Genomic DNA, 15,418 nt, shown 5'->3' with positions numbered 1-15,418 from the left:
TGAACACTTCCCCTCCCCTTCTGGATTGTGTGGGCCATCTACCAGCAAATAGAGAACAGCCCTGTGGCAAATGCAATTGTTTCTTAGATGAAAGAGTAGAACCAGGGATGTATTTATGCATTTTAAGCCATCTTTCAATTAATGTAAGCAGGTGGAAATAAAGAGAGCCAAGCACCATGCAACCAGCAAGCTCTCCATAGATCAAGGTTAAGTAACTTCTGCCCTGCAAGTATCCTGAGAAAAAGAGACTCCATATACAGTAAAATGACCCCAGTCCTCTGGGATGATGTTGGGGGAATGCGTCAGCATGCATCCAGTAGTAGGGCTGAGTATACCTTCTTTTATAGAGCTTGCAAAGCTTCCAACATTGCCTATGGAAAGATCAGAACTACAGCCAATCTCCTTCATATATGATGCATTCTGGGCCAGATCCATAAAGGGACTGAAGTGCCTCTGCAATCCACAAAACACCTGTTTGCCTGCCACTTAACCATGTAGGTACTGAAAATTCTATTGTAAAAGTCCCCTAGGTGCTTGAGTTACTGCTTCTGGCACACACACTGCTGCCTCAGGCAGGCACCCAGACACCTCTCTCTCATGTAAGCCCCAGTATGATCCTCAAACCAGGGGAAGATAGGCATTGCCCCACCTATCTTCCTGGGGGCCCAATTGGGTAAGCATGCTCAGAGCACATCTAACTCCACACAAAACCACTTGGGGAAAAGGGGTGTGAGGGTCAGCTGCAGAATGGGGGTCTCTTGTATAACCTCTAGTTCATTAATTAGGGCACTCCCAGTGGGTGGGAGACTCCCAGTTCAGTTTTCCCTCTGCCTGAGAAGGGAACTGCACAGGTATCTCCCACCTCTCACATAAGTGCCCCAACCAATGGATGATGGCATATTCTGATATAGGTCTCTTTTGTTGAAGTTGTTCCCCTTCGTACTAAATAATTACACATTATTTAGGCCAGTCACTGAGAATATACTTGCACCAGTTTCTTGCCCAGTTCCACTAGATGCAGTGACCGAGGAATGAGTAGGCTGTACACCTTGGGGATGTTCTAATCCATATCCAGCTGATTATAGCTGCTTGGGAGCCATTTTGTCAGGTAGGGATTGCCAGAGCCCAGCAGCACTCTAAGCGCCCCTACTAGGGCTGCCAACTTTCTAATCACACAAAACCGAACTAGCCTTGCCCCTTCCCTGAGGCCCTGTCCCCCGCCCCACCCCTTCCCCAAGACCCCGCACCCTGCTCACGACATTTCCCCTCCTTCAGTGGCTCACTCTCCCCCACCCTCACTCACTTTCACTGGGCTGGAGCAGGGGGTTGGATACGGGAGGGGATGAGGGCTCTAACTGGGGTGTGTGGGCTCTGGGGTGTGACTAGAAATGAGGGGTTCAGAGTGTGGGAGGGGGTTTCAGGTGGGGGCAGGGAGTTGGGTTGCAGCAGGGGGTGAGGAATCTGGCGGGGGGATGTGGATTCTGGGGTGGGACTGGGGACGAGGGTTTTGGAGTGCAGGAGGGGGCTCCAGCCTGGGGGGTGGGGCCAAGGGATTCGGAGTGCAAAAGGGGGCTGTGGGTTCAGGCAGGGGTTTGGGCTGTGGGAGGAGGTGAGGGCTCTAACTGGGGGTGCAGGCTCCAGGGTGGGGCCAGAAATCAGAGGTTCAGGGTGTAGGAGGGGGCTGCAGGTTGAGGTAGGAGGTTGGGGTGAGGGCTCTGGACTGGGGATGTGGGGTTTGGGATGCAGAAGGGGGCTCCAGGTTGGGGCCGAGGGATTCAAAGAGCAGGCAGGGGCTGTGGATTGAGGCAGGGAGTTGGGAGGGCGGGGTGAGGGCTCTGGGCTGGGGGTACGATGAGGGTTTGGGGTGCAGGAGTGGGCTCCAGGTTTGGGGGGCTCAGGGCTGGAGCAGTGGGTTGGGGCATGGGCTTACCTCGGGTGGCTCCTGGTCAGGTAGGGACTAGGGCTAAAGCAGGCTAGTCCCTACCTGTCCTGGCACCATTCTGCACCCCTGAAGCAGCCGGCAGCTCTGGCTCCTAGGCAGGGCGGGGGCAGGAGGGTCCATGCACTGCTCTCACCCGCAGGCACCGCCCCTGCCCAGGTACCATTGGCCTCGTTTCCCTATCAATGAGAGTGCAGAAAGGGTGCTTGGGGCAGGGGCAGCATGCAGAGCCCCATGGCCTACAAGCTGGACCTGCTGGCTGCTTCCAGGGCACAGCGCAGTGCCAAGACAGGTAGGGACTAGCCTGCCTTAGCCCTGCAGCACCGCTGACCTGACTTTTAATGGCCCAGTCGGCAGTGCTGACTGGAGGCGTCAGGGTCCCTTTTTGACTGAGTGTTCCGGTCGAAAATTGGACACCTGGCAACTCTAGACCCTACATGCCTGTCAAACCTCCAACATGCCCCATACATAAGGAGTAATGAGGAACATGTCATAGCAGCAGCTATATCAGCCCTACAGCACTGAAGGCCAGTCTAAATCTGCTTAGAACTGCCAGAATAGCACAAAATAGACAAATTGTGCCAGGAGCTGGCCCCTCATATTCTTATGTCACACCCCAATGGCCTCCTCCCTCAGAGAGTCCCCAGGGAAGGCAGATCAGCATTGTATGTGGCTAACATTGTTGCAAGCATCGCAAAGCATTTAGGGAGGGTCAAAGGTGTGTGAGTGGGGAATGGAAGATTCCTTTACAGGAGTATGAGAGGCTGTGGATTGAGGCAGGGAGTTGGGGGGGCGGGGTGAGGGCTCTGGGCTGGGGGTACGATGAGGGTTTGGGGTGCAGGAGGGGGCTCCCGGTTTGGGGGGCTCAGGGCTGGAGCAGTGGGTTGGGGCATGGGCTTACCTCGGGTGGCTCCTGGTCAGCGATGCTGCAGGGCTAAAGCAGGCAGTCCCTACCTGTCCTGGCACCATTCTGCACCCCTGAAGCAGCCGGCAGCTCTGCCGGAGAGAAAGAAGAAAAGCAGAGAACGGGTTAACTCCACGCTCCTGCTAGGCCCAAAGATAAAATGCTCAAGGCCACAGCACACATCTGACTCTCAGCTGCCGGCCAAGAATGAGGGGGGCCTGGAATGGAACAGACACAGACCTGCAGAGCCAGCCCATAACAAGCAAGGCAAGTGAAGACCAGCACAGAGGAAAACAAAGAGAACAACAGAATCTAGCCGGTGTGTTTTGGGGAAAGCCGAGGAGACCACAGAAAGCTGGTTTGAACTGGCACAAAAAGCACCAGGAACAGAGGTTGTGGAATGGAACACCCCCAGCTCCATGCACTGGCTCCAGGGTCATTGGTGGAAATAAAATTCAGGACTCACTACTCCTCGGAACTTGGATTACATGAAAGTCTCCATTCGTGCCTTCCCGCTACTGCCACTGAGCAAGGGGGCTGGGAAGAGGGCCAAAGCTCTTACTGTTGTTGGCAGAAATGAAATGAGATCTAGTTGGCAAAGCTGAGCGAAAAGGGAAGCTTTTACAAAGAGACAGCTCTCATTGCCATTACCTCACCCACTCCCCTGCTCTCTAATGGCATCTCTTATGATAACTGCACCTCTTCCGTGCACCCTTAGAACTTTAGTCCCAGATATGAGGAGCAAAACAACATGACCTCAAACAACTTCTTCCTGTGAGGTGTGCCAAGGGGCAGAGCAAGGGGCTGTCCCACAGAAAGGCAAGCTGGCAAACATCTATATTGTTTCCCCATATCTGGGCACTGTGCTGCCTGGAGCAAGGGTAGGGGCAGTGACTTTCAAAGGAGTCACCAATGAACAGTATGAGAGAGGCACTGTGGCAGCCTTTAAAGCAGGGGTTCTCAAACTGGAGGTCAGGACCCCTCAGGGGGTCGCAAAGTTATTACGTGGGGGGTTGCAAGCTGTCAACCTCCACCCCAAATGCCACTTTGCCTCCAGCATTTATAATGGTGTTAAATATACAAAAAAGTGTTTTTAATTTATAAGGGGGGGGGGGTCACACTCAGAGGCTTGCTATGTGAAAGGGGTCACCAGTAAAAAAGCTTGAGAGCCACTGCTTCAAAGGCCTCCATTTCCTCAGTCAAGGTTACCAAGTTAGTGTCTTTACACTGATCAGCAAACATGACCCTCTTTCCATCTCCCTTCCTCAGCGGGAAGAGAGTAACACTCTCTTGCCAATTGTAAGGCCTGTAAATCTTGTCCTGGGGTATTACAGCAAATGGGATAACATGGTTTTTCCCACATTGGTCTGCACAGACCAGGGCATCACTGAGAAAAGTAATCAGCAAACCCAGCTGCTCTCCATACCTCCATTAGTGCAGACTAATAATAATACTTTAACTTTCCTTGTTTCTGCCACCCAAAAATCCCAAAGCACTTTACAAAAAACTATGCATTAAGCCTCACAAAATACCTTAGAGGTAAAACAGTCTGATTAGACCCATTCTTCAGCTCAGAAAATGAAGGTGCATTAAGAGGCTGGAATGAAATTTTTCAAAAGTTCTTAAGTAACTAAGAACAAGTCCCATTGAAATCCTACCCTAAGTACTAAGGTCACAGGAAATTTGCTGCAAAGCCAGGAATAGAACCCAAATCACCTGACTTCCAGTCCAATGTATTAGCCATAATATAATTATTTTCTTCATTCCTGCAGGTTTCATGGATCAATTGTGCTAACCAAAAAGTTAAAAAGGAAGGAGAAATAAATGTCTCTCAATGACTCAAAGTGGAAGACTGAAAAGAGAGAGCTAAACCATTTCTGCCCTTTAAGTTCTGAATTATGTTTGCTTTCTTCTTAATATTGTCTGTACATTGTGCTCCACGTGGAAAGGATATTCAGCTGCAACGCACAGTAAGTAATACATTACCAGAGCAAGAGGAGGAGTGAGGACACAGGGCTTATATATTCTAGAGCTGTAACTAGCTTTATGAAAACCTTGCTCGTTGCAAAAGCTAAGCACAACATTTTCAGATTATATTTGAAGTGAAATTGCACTGGACTCCCAATACATTCATTTCTAAAAGTCCAGGCAATATTTCTGGTACCAGCTTGAGGAATTTCCAGCCCCAGAGTATATAGTAAATGTGCCATACTTGATGGGTTGTTTTTCCAGTTAAATATTTTATAGTATATTATGACAGGGCATGACATTGTTTCTTCATTCCTTATTATACGTTTTAACTCCCCCCCCCCCCGCCAATCAATGAGGGAATTCCTTTCTTCATTTCTACAGAGAGGCATTAATCTCATATGCTTATGTTCATCTTTGATCTGGAAACTGTGCCTATCATTCATTTCTAATTATATTAACGTCATAAAATTTTACTTCTATTGCTTCTTTTTAATTGCCATGCAAATGACTAATTATGCAAAATCTAGAGAATCCAATTAAAAATGAAATTCTTGACATTAAGAGTGTTTACTTTGGCTGTGACTTAAGATTTTTCAATGTGCTAGTAGTATCTTAACATAATGCAGTTGGAATAACAATTTGAACCATGATTTAACAAAACACAAATATACTGCCAAGCAGCTACTACTTAAATAATCTTTGGAATAGAGATTAATTCAAACCAAGTCCCTGGGTCCAAACCAAGACCCTAAATCCAAATACCCCAAGTTGGTTTTATTGGTGAGGAAAGAATCAGGGTTTCATAATTTGACCAAACATCCAAACTTTTCTGTCACTGTAATTGACCAGTCTGGATTCAAACTCCCCTCCCCTCACTTCATCCAAACCGCCTGTGCATATGTAACAAGTCTAATTACTACAGCCCAGGTCCATTTCTATTTTGTAATAACCACTGCAGTTCTACATGGGATCCCACATTAGTGCTACTACAGTCACTCCCTGTTAATGATACACAGCATGCTATTACTAGCATGCTTTCATTCTATAGCATATGCCTTTGTCTCTGCAGTATTTTTCTTTCACAATGAATTTCTACCTTATAAATTATATAGTTGAAATCAAAGTTAATTGGCAATGAATACTTCAGTGTGTAGCCAATTACTTTAAATAAACATGTTTTGCCCAGAACGGCTGTTGATCATGTATATAGGAATTGTATGCAAAACCCATAAAACAAAACAAAAAAACCCACCCCAGACGATTGGCTGTGTTTGGGAATGATCTGTTTGCCAAGCACAGCAGTTTGCAGTGGCAAATAAAGCCTGTTTCAGAAGCTGTCAATAAAAATCGGAGCTGAAGATTTCAGGAACACAGAGGGAATAATTCATCCTCTAAATGAAGAAAGATCACCTTCACATTACAGAGTGGTAGCCGTGTTAGTCTGTATCAGCAAAAAAGAACGAGAAGTACTTGTGGCACCTTAGAGACTAACAAATTTATTCGAGCATAAGCTTTTGTGGGCTAAAATCCACTTCATTGGATACATGCAATGGAAAATACAGTAGGAAGATATGTATACACAGAGAACATGAAAAAATGGGTGTTGCCATACCAACATTACAGGAACTGCTTAACTTGTATTGCTTTGCATCCCTCTGTTTTAGAATAGTGAAACCAACTTCCTCATCTTCATTCCCATTGTATCTCAAAGATGTACAATAACCATTATTAAGATAAAAAGGTCCATTTATCTTATAGTGGCACTGCTCAGATGCTATGGTTTACAAGATCAGATCCAAATAAAGATCTAAAACCACACAAAACTGTCTGCAGTTCTGTTTTTTCAATACATAGAGGCTTATGTTAAAAACTATTATGGTTAGGGGAACTGGCCATGTGAAAAATATTTGCCTTTAGCTTCTATCATATATATTGTTACCAGTATTAAAGGACAATCTTGCTTTTCTTGGGAGTACAAGGCGGGTTTACATGGTGTGCAAAGAATGCAGATCTTGGCTCCAAGCCTCTAACTTATTTGTTATTTCTCACACCTACTATCTTATTTTTTTGTTTTAACATTTTATTCATTTCACAACAGAAATATACAAAACTAAGCAGAATAATGTTACAAACTGTCACGGGGCAGGAGATGTCTCTCTTTGCTTTCATTCTCTAGATTTGAAGCAGCGTTTTAAAAAATTGCATTTTGTTTAATTTAGATAAATCAGGACATTTCCCTAACACTGGAATATTGGGAAATAAATCTGTAATCAGAGCACAAATATTTCAGTTTGGGATAGTCCCTGAAAAATTGTGACTACCGTGGCATTTCCTCTAGCTTTTAGTTGTGAGTTGCGTGCCTGTTTTCCCCCCGTTGCAAGACTTACAGGGAAAAAAATCTCATGTAATTGTCTTGATTTACTGAAATTACAGAAAGATGGAGCCCTGTTTGGAATCCATATGGCTGCAGGCGATAAATGTATTGCATCACAGTGGGGCAAATCCTGCCTCCCATCACTACAGGTGAGCTTCAAAGAGCCCCAAATGCAGCAGAACTCATGAGGTCCCACTGTGCCATGGTGGGGAGTGAGCAGCATGACATAAGAGAAATGCAGTGTGTGGGGGAGTGGTTAACCCTGAACGCCTCAGGGATTTCCTGTCTATAACTGTTCGCATCAGACTAGGAAAAAGGCAGGGCCACATGGATCCCTCTGAATCCCACCCTCACAGAGGTGCAGGGACTATGGATCCTATTGCAATCCTGATACTGTAGTTTTGACTGCAGTAAGGAGGTGAATTCCATCCCTCTGACTGCCAGAGAACCTTCTACTCCATTGAATGAATCTCAACCCCATTCACTCAGGCTTATCATAGAATGGAGGATTGGACCGAAAGCTGCATACACATATATCAACTATAGAAATGCCATTCACAAGAATTAAGAGAAGTATGGAAAGACTTAGATTAACAAGAAGACAGTCAGAGGAAAGATGGACCTAGCTAAGTGAACTGATTATAAATAAGTCAGGTGTTTACAACATACATCATGCTGTGTTACCCTTGCTCATGTGTCTGACAACCTGGGTTATACTGTTAATTTACAATATTTTCTTAACAACAACAATTCTGTTTACATTTAATATAAAAATCAGTAACAACAAAGTGCATTTTAGAAATAGAGGTCTGTATGTTCTTCCTGCAGCGTACTATACAAATAGTAAAGGTCACTGTGTCCTTTCATCTATTTGATGTCAATCCTTTAAATTATATATATAATTTAAAGGATATATATATTCACGATAGCTATTCTGTAATTCATGCTAAATAAAAATCAAATCATTTTCACTTTAACAATTGGGGAAAAATTGTTAGCAGGCAAAACAGAAACAAAGAGGATAACAGATTGTTGCAGTGGCAAGGTTGATAGGGGCAATATATTATTCACTAATATATATGTTGAATAACATGAAGGCTCTGACTTCATCACACGAGACTATATGCATTCGCTTATAATGAAATTCCTCTTTAACTCACTCTTATTATTAACTGTGATCTTGCATTTCTGACATGCTGCAAGAGCTACATTAGACATAACAAAGGGGATATGTCAAAGGAAAAATGCCACAAGTCATGTTCTTCTCCACAGAGCTCTAGAAATATTTTATTTTTTAAACAATTATAATTTTATTTTTTCTTCCCCCTCCGTTCTGAAAAAGCACCAGGTACACTGAAAAAAATAAAGCATACAGGAGCTCCACAATGTATTTAAAGAAAAAACTGCATCAATTTTTTGTTCTTTTCTTCCCTGCCCCTTTTCTTCATTAGAATGCACAGCCATTCAGAGAGGGGAATTTCTTGCTTGCTTGTTCTCTCCCTGGAGGGCTGTTCCTTAACTGAAGGGTTATTCCTTAGCTGTTCTATTTATAGATCTGCTTCAACTGCTGTTGGGAACTCACCATTTGCTGTTCAGCACTTTATGCTCATATAACCTCCTGGGTATATAGCATTTTCATAAATTCTGTGAATGGCACAGAGATTGCTTCTAACATTCCATCTGCATTTTGATTTCTCCAGCAAAATCATCTCACATCACTGTTTTCCTTTCATGTTAAAAACAATTGTGGGCACCATCAATAATTTTATAACATAAATAGAAAGGAAGCAAACTAGCCTGTCATTCCAGAAGGCTTTTCATTGCAATCTTTTTATAGCATTACCAATATATAGCCTTGCATCATTACCAGTGAAACTACCAGTCTGTCTGATATATGTATCAGCAGCAGCACATGGCAAGGAATGAGATATTAAATTTATTCATGAAAAGCAACCTCTCTCACTCAATAACATTTCATCATCTTCTTAACAGGGGCCCTACATAGCCATGTAGAATAAATGTGCACTAACTACTTGGTTCACACCCTGGATGAAGCTTGTTGTTTTGATGCTATTGCAAGTCCATCCCAGATGCAGTGCACTGCTGGGTCTCTCCTGCCCTACTGAAGACAATGGTGAACAAATGCAGTTTCCCCCACCCTCAATACACTGCTCTGACAATATACATGGACCCGGAACTGTGCTGGGAGCGGCCAAGAGTGAATTCCCTGTGCGCTGTGCAGGGCCGCCGAGAGAATTCCGGGGGCCCGGGGTTTTCGGCGGTGGGGGGCCCCCGCTCAGGGGCGGCTCTAGACCCCAGCGCGCCAAGCAGGCGCGTGGGGCGGCCCTTTCCCTGGGGGGCGGCTTTTGGCTCCGGTTGAGCTCCCGCAGGTGCCGTGGTCCCGCGGTCCACTTGTCCCGGGCTCCACGGGAAGACGGGAAACACTCCAGGGGCCCCGTCTTGCAAATTGCCCCTCTTGCCCCCCCCTCTGGGCGGCCCTGGCGCTGTGTGTGGAAGAGGGCATGTCAGGGATAGGCGGAGGGATCTCTGTAGTGACGATACAGTGGGGATTCTGGGCTGCTCTGGATTGCAGAGCAACTTGTAGACAACCCTCAGGAGGCTACCATAAGCTGAAGCATCAAAGGGCTGCTCCAGCTTACTCTGGGGGCCATTTCGACTCTAACACCCCCACCCCACCCCCGTCCACCCGTGAGTTGTGTCTTCCGCCTTGTGCTTTCAGGAGAGCACAGCCCAGAATCTCAACCTGAAAGCGTTGCTATTGACTTCAAGGAGGGCAGGTTCAGATCCTAACATCAGTTGCTGGCGAAAAGACAGAATAATGGTGACACTAAAGGAAGTGGGACCATTTGAAAGGGCCTTCTCCTAGCCCTCTGGAGGTGTGATTCTCTAGTGTATACCAAAGCCTTAGGCAGAACCATTTGAGCCCATATCCCCCTGATCAACCTCTGAGTCCCACAACCCAGCAGGGAAGCAGGCATCAGAGCAGCCAGAGACACATTCAGTTGGCCAGTCAGAGGAGCTGTTGACCAGCTGTGGCAAGGAAGGAAAGGCTGCTTGAAGTGCTCTTGGGTCACACCAATGCAGGGGTAGCAATAGGGAATCAGCTTGGGAGGCACTGCCCTTCTCCCCCATCCCTCACCCCCATCTCCTCCTTATAGCTCCCTGACTGAAATGCTTCAGTTTGAAAATCACATGGCTCAGGGAACATATTGTCTATTAGTAAAATAGACATTTTCTTCTTAACATGCAGTTGCCCCCTAGGGCCATGAGTTCGAGCCACACAGCGCCGCAAGTGGCCCTCTGGTCACACTGGCCTATGTCAAATTAGCCACATCCCAAAACCATCACCTCCAGGGTCACTAATTGGCACCCTTGTTGACAACCTAAATCCATACACCAAGGATTGAATAAGCATGGAGACTAATCTACTCTCTCCTCTCAAATTGGTCCCTCTAGAGCAGGGCTGCACCATATTCTAAAGGTAGCGTGGGAAAACAGAGGACATCACGCTCCAGAACTGTCAATCCAGCACATTCCAACAGCACTAAACATTTTCAATTAAAAGAAAAAAAATACCAGTGATACAGGCCACTAATATAGGTCAATAATTCTTACTTGCATGGTGATAATCTCATCAGTATTTTGCACATACATGACACTACAATGCAAATATAATACAGGATCATGTCTATCTGCTGAACCATAGGGAGAGTTACAGAGTAACTACTCTCGGTCCTTCTAGGTGCCATTAAGAAACTACAAAACCATGTAATTAAACATTTTACCCAGTCAACTATGCAGTTTGCCATGGTAATTAAAGACAGTTTTCATGATGACAGTTCTGCCCAGGATAACTCTTCAGCAAAAAACAGCATGAAAATACCTTTTACCCACAGCAACTCTACTGAATTTGATAACTCTGAATTACCAGTTTCTTCCCTAGTTTACGCTTTGTGTGGTTCCATTGACTTCTGCAGTGATTTTCAGCCCATACAACCCAGAATTTGGCTTTTAGGCCAAGAGCTCAACTGTGCTCCCACTGAGTCAGTGGAGTTTTGTTACTCATTTCAACAGGAGCAGGCCCCTAAATCTGTTCACATAACTCACTGACTGCAGTGCACCTACTCACAAGCATTAGAAGAGCAGGATTTAGCATTCAATGTCTGTATAAAAATGAAACTTTCCTGAACATTACTTGCATTTAAAAAGAGAAGATTTACAAATATATCTACTACCATGGATTTTTCACTCTGCCTTGAAAGGACAGAAATATTTGTCATTTGGCATAAAAATACATTGCCACTAGAATACCAGGTATTTACCAGGTCCCAATCTTGCGCCCATAGGTCACCCTGCTGGCGGGATCAAGGCCTAACATGAACAGCAATTACTAATTTCTCCACCATTTTCCAGTGAATCCTTGTACTGTAGTTAAAGCAACTACAAGAGTTCAATGGAAATCTGACTTTTGTAACTTAACCTTTCTGCTTTTCAGCAGATTCATTATATTCTGTTTAAAGGCATAATGTACAAACTCACGTGAGTTTCATGATTCTTTATTGGAAATTATCAGAGGGGTAGCCGTGTTAGTCTGGATCTGTAAAAGCAACAAAGAATCCTGTGGCACCTTATAGACTAACAGACGTTCTGCAGCATGAGCTTTCGTGGGTGAATACCCACTTCTTCAGATGCAAGGGAAATTATGTTTACCTTTACCATTGATCCTTCAGCTGTGAAAATTCTGAGTGATCAGGTTATCCTAATACACAAACATCTTACCTGCTCTCTCACTTTATCCCTTCTAGACCTCACAGATGAACATGAATATGGAAAATTATTTTGCACTTTCTTCAGTCAGGAGACAGGGTTGTAATATTCAAACAGACTGGGAGATTTAAAAACACGTCTCCCATTAGTTTGAATGGAATTAAAATTTTAATATTTAAATCCCCTAGACTGTTTTAAAAATCTGAACCAGAAGCCAGGAACTATATACTTACTTCAAGTGACACCTTACAATCAAGTGAGACTTTATGTGATATTCCCAAACATAAGTAGGATATCCTACCGCTCTTCTGTTGCAACTGTAAAATCAGTTCACAGATGCAGTTCTCATGCAAACTAACAACTACTTACAGGCTCAGTCCTGGCCCCATTTACTTCACCAGGAAAAGGATCAGGCCCAAGGAGGACCTCATTGTCAACAGCAAGAAATGAATTAATTTCTAACCATTTCAAGTCTGGCTTTTATAGGTTCTTAATTAATGTACACACAATATATGTCTCTGAGGGCCTGACCCAAGGCCCAGTGAAACCAATGAAAAGAATGCCATTGACTTCAAAAGGCTTTGGGTAAGGCCCTTATTACAGTGATACGACAGGGTGAGTTCTGTGGGATGTCTTAAAATACAGACATCATGAATAATGTAGGATGCAAAAAAAGATCAGTTGGTGATACGATCACCAAATTCCCAAGATTGTCTTAGGATTCATTCATAAGTTTTCACAAATTTGATGTCCATAGATGCCCAATAAATGGTTTTCTATTTCAGTTGTTTTAATTGCATTTGAAAAAGAAAGCTGAGACATACATGTTAATTCATGGGTTTTAACAAGGCACTCAGGAGGCTGAGGCTGGGCATGGGGATAGCTCAGTGATTTGAGCATTGGCCTGCTAAACCCAGGGTTGTGAGTTCAATCCTTGAGGGGGCCACCTAGGGATCTGGGGCAAAATCAGCATTTGGTCCTGCTAATGAAGGCAGAGGGCTGGACTTGATGACCTTACAAGGTCCCTTCCAGTTCTAGGAGATAGGATATCACCATTAATTTATTTATTTTTATTTAGGCCTTAAAACTCTCTCCTAAGAGGTTCAACACTTTTTATACCTTCCTTTGTTGTTCCAGCTGAATTTAGCCTTCACAGATGATCATGCCATGCTGGCAACTTTAACCACCATGAGATAAGAAGATGGTCTGTCCAAGGGTTAGGACACTAGTCTGAGACAAGTGCCTACTCTGCCACAGACTTCCTGTGTGTCCAGAGGTAAGTTATTTAGCCTCTCTATGGCTCAGTTCTCCATGTGTAAAGTGGGGATAATAGTGCTGCCTGGGGATGTTATGAGGTGCTCAGATACCCTGGTAATAGGCATTTACCTGCCTAAGATAGCTATGCATATGCATTCACATAGTGACATCAATAGCTTTTCTGTAACTCCTTAAGGTCTTCTACAGGGTTAGAGCCAGCAGGAGAAAAGGGGCATCCCACAGGCAGTTGTTATTGTTTAATATATATATTGCACTAACACCATGAGATGCCAGTCAGGATTGGGGCCCTATTGTGTTATGTGCTGTACAAAGGCATACCTGACATAGTGCCCACTCCAAAGAGCTTTGCTTGATTGAAATGCTTCCCTTCCCAGACCCTCCCCTCAAAAAGCCATGAGGGAGGACAGGCATTCTGCCTGCAGAGCACCAGAGAGGAAACTAAATACCTATTTTTGAAGGCTTGGGATTTTGAATTGCATAGAAGTGCTCCATATTGCTAATAAGAACCCAGGAATGGCAAGTATACCATTTAATTTGTAAAATTAATATGTTAACTAGGATAGCTTAAGGCACAAAAACAAACCTGACACCTACGTCTAGCAGCAAGTTAGTTGTGACTTTTGTTTCAGTTATATTAAATATTATGAATATGACCAAAAGGGAAAAAATTATCTCCAGTGTAAAAACTTCTCTCTCTTTCCATACATGAGAGCCATGAAGCGCACACTAGAAAGCAGCAGTACAGTGATACTATACTATCTGAAGTATAGGAACAGATGCGTTAATTCTTTATCTAATACATTGAGGTGACACTGGCAGTGTCACATCCTGTTTAAGAACACACAAAGCAACCAGTGGGACTATGCAGTACTAATCATGTCTCAACAGCATTACCGGGCTATGAGTGGGGGCAAAAAAACAGCTGAAGAATGGTGGAGCAGTGCACATGAAGTGTCTAGTATAATGCAATGAATACAGTAAATTATACACACCCTCATGCAAGTATATGGTGATATATAAATATTTACAGTGATACCATAGCATATACATATTTCCCTCATATTTCTATGCTCTGCCATATGGTGCAAACTTGAGAAGAGCAGAAGAAGTAAAAAAGTTATCTTAGAACACCCGATTAACCTCCCTTACCTAACTTCACCAGTGCAATTCCACTGTATTTTTAAAATGATATGTTTGTCCCATCATCAACATCAGAACAATAGTGCTACTAAATAATTCCACAGGGGGTTCATCAATGCAAAAGTCCTCTCCACTCTACTTCTTGTCTCCCAAACTTCCTCCCTGCTCAAGCCTTATCTTAACCTCCATGACCGCACCACACAATTCTGCCCTTTACAATCCCATGCCCCTCCACAACCCTGCTGTCCCTGGCCACCACCCAGAGCGCCACTCATACTCCACAGCACCATTCCTCAATATGTTCCCATACTTCTACCACATTCGGCTATTAAATACTGACAGATATCGTATATCAACATGGGACTTAACTTTCTGAAAGCTGAATGAGACATAGAACCAGGAGGACTGGGGAGCAGGAAACATGGGAGCAATTTTGAGCATGCAGGAAATGGGGCTTTACAGCTCTCCAGGGTGAAAAATGCAGCTAGAGAGAACATTGGATCTCTGCAGGCTGAGTACAAAAGATTGTCCACCTATTGTCACTGGCATCAATGTTGGCACTTAAAAAAAAATTGGAAATGTCCACACAAAAACCTTGATTAACTTTGAGTTAAGATTGCCAGACTGAATATCCCATGAAAGCAGACTGTAAGAGCAAGAAAATAAGTTATTGAAATCATTCAATACCTCTACACTCCACTCACTAGTTCCCCCTTCACCATCTCAGCGACCTACCTCTTACTACATATATCCCACAAATCTCTACTCTATGCTGAAAAACGAACAAGCATCCTTAAATTGTGATGGTCATTGGTTACACAGTATGTCCATGTATTTTGATTAATAATATAGGGTCAGTGAGACTTTAATAAATTACATGGTACATAATTGACAGGGGGAAATATCATGAGCTTCTCTTAGTAGCTTTTGTACATGGTTTGGTTTTAGTGTGGTGGTAAGTCAGGTTTAATGTCAGACTGCAAATAATAATGGAGATAAATTGTCCCAAACATTACAAAAAATC

General features: G+C 44.1%; 1 long non-coding RNA gene across 1 annotated transcript in view; it reads left to right on the top strand.

The window, feature by feature from the left end:
• The window catches only part of LOC120408049, a 158,086-nt gene extending 157,662 nt beyond the window's left edge, over positions 1-424 (top strand). Inside the window, exon 4 of the long non-coding RNA XR_005600384.1 lies at positions 348-424. This is a non-coding gene — a long non-coding RNA (uncharacterized LOC120408049). The remainder of the gene's footprint in view (positions 1-347) is intronic.
• Positions 425-15,418: the final 14,994 nt, after the last annotated feature.

Source organism: Mauremys reevesii, linkage group 6 (genome assembly GCF_016161935.1).
Source record: "Mauremys reevesii isolate NIE-2019 linkage group 6, ASM1616193v1, whole genome shotgun sequence".
NCBI lineage: Eukaryota > Metazoa > Chordata > Testudines > Geoemydidae > Mauremys > Mauremys reevesii.
The sequence above is the reverse complement of the archived record's forward strand: the minus strand, read 5'-3'. Positions and strand labels throughout refer to the sequence as shown.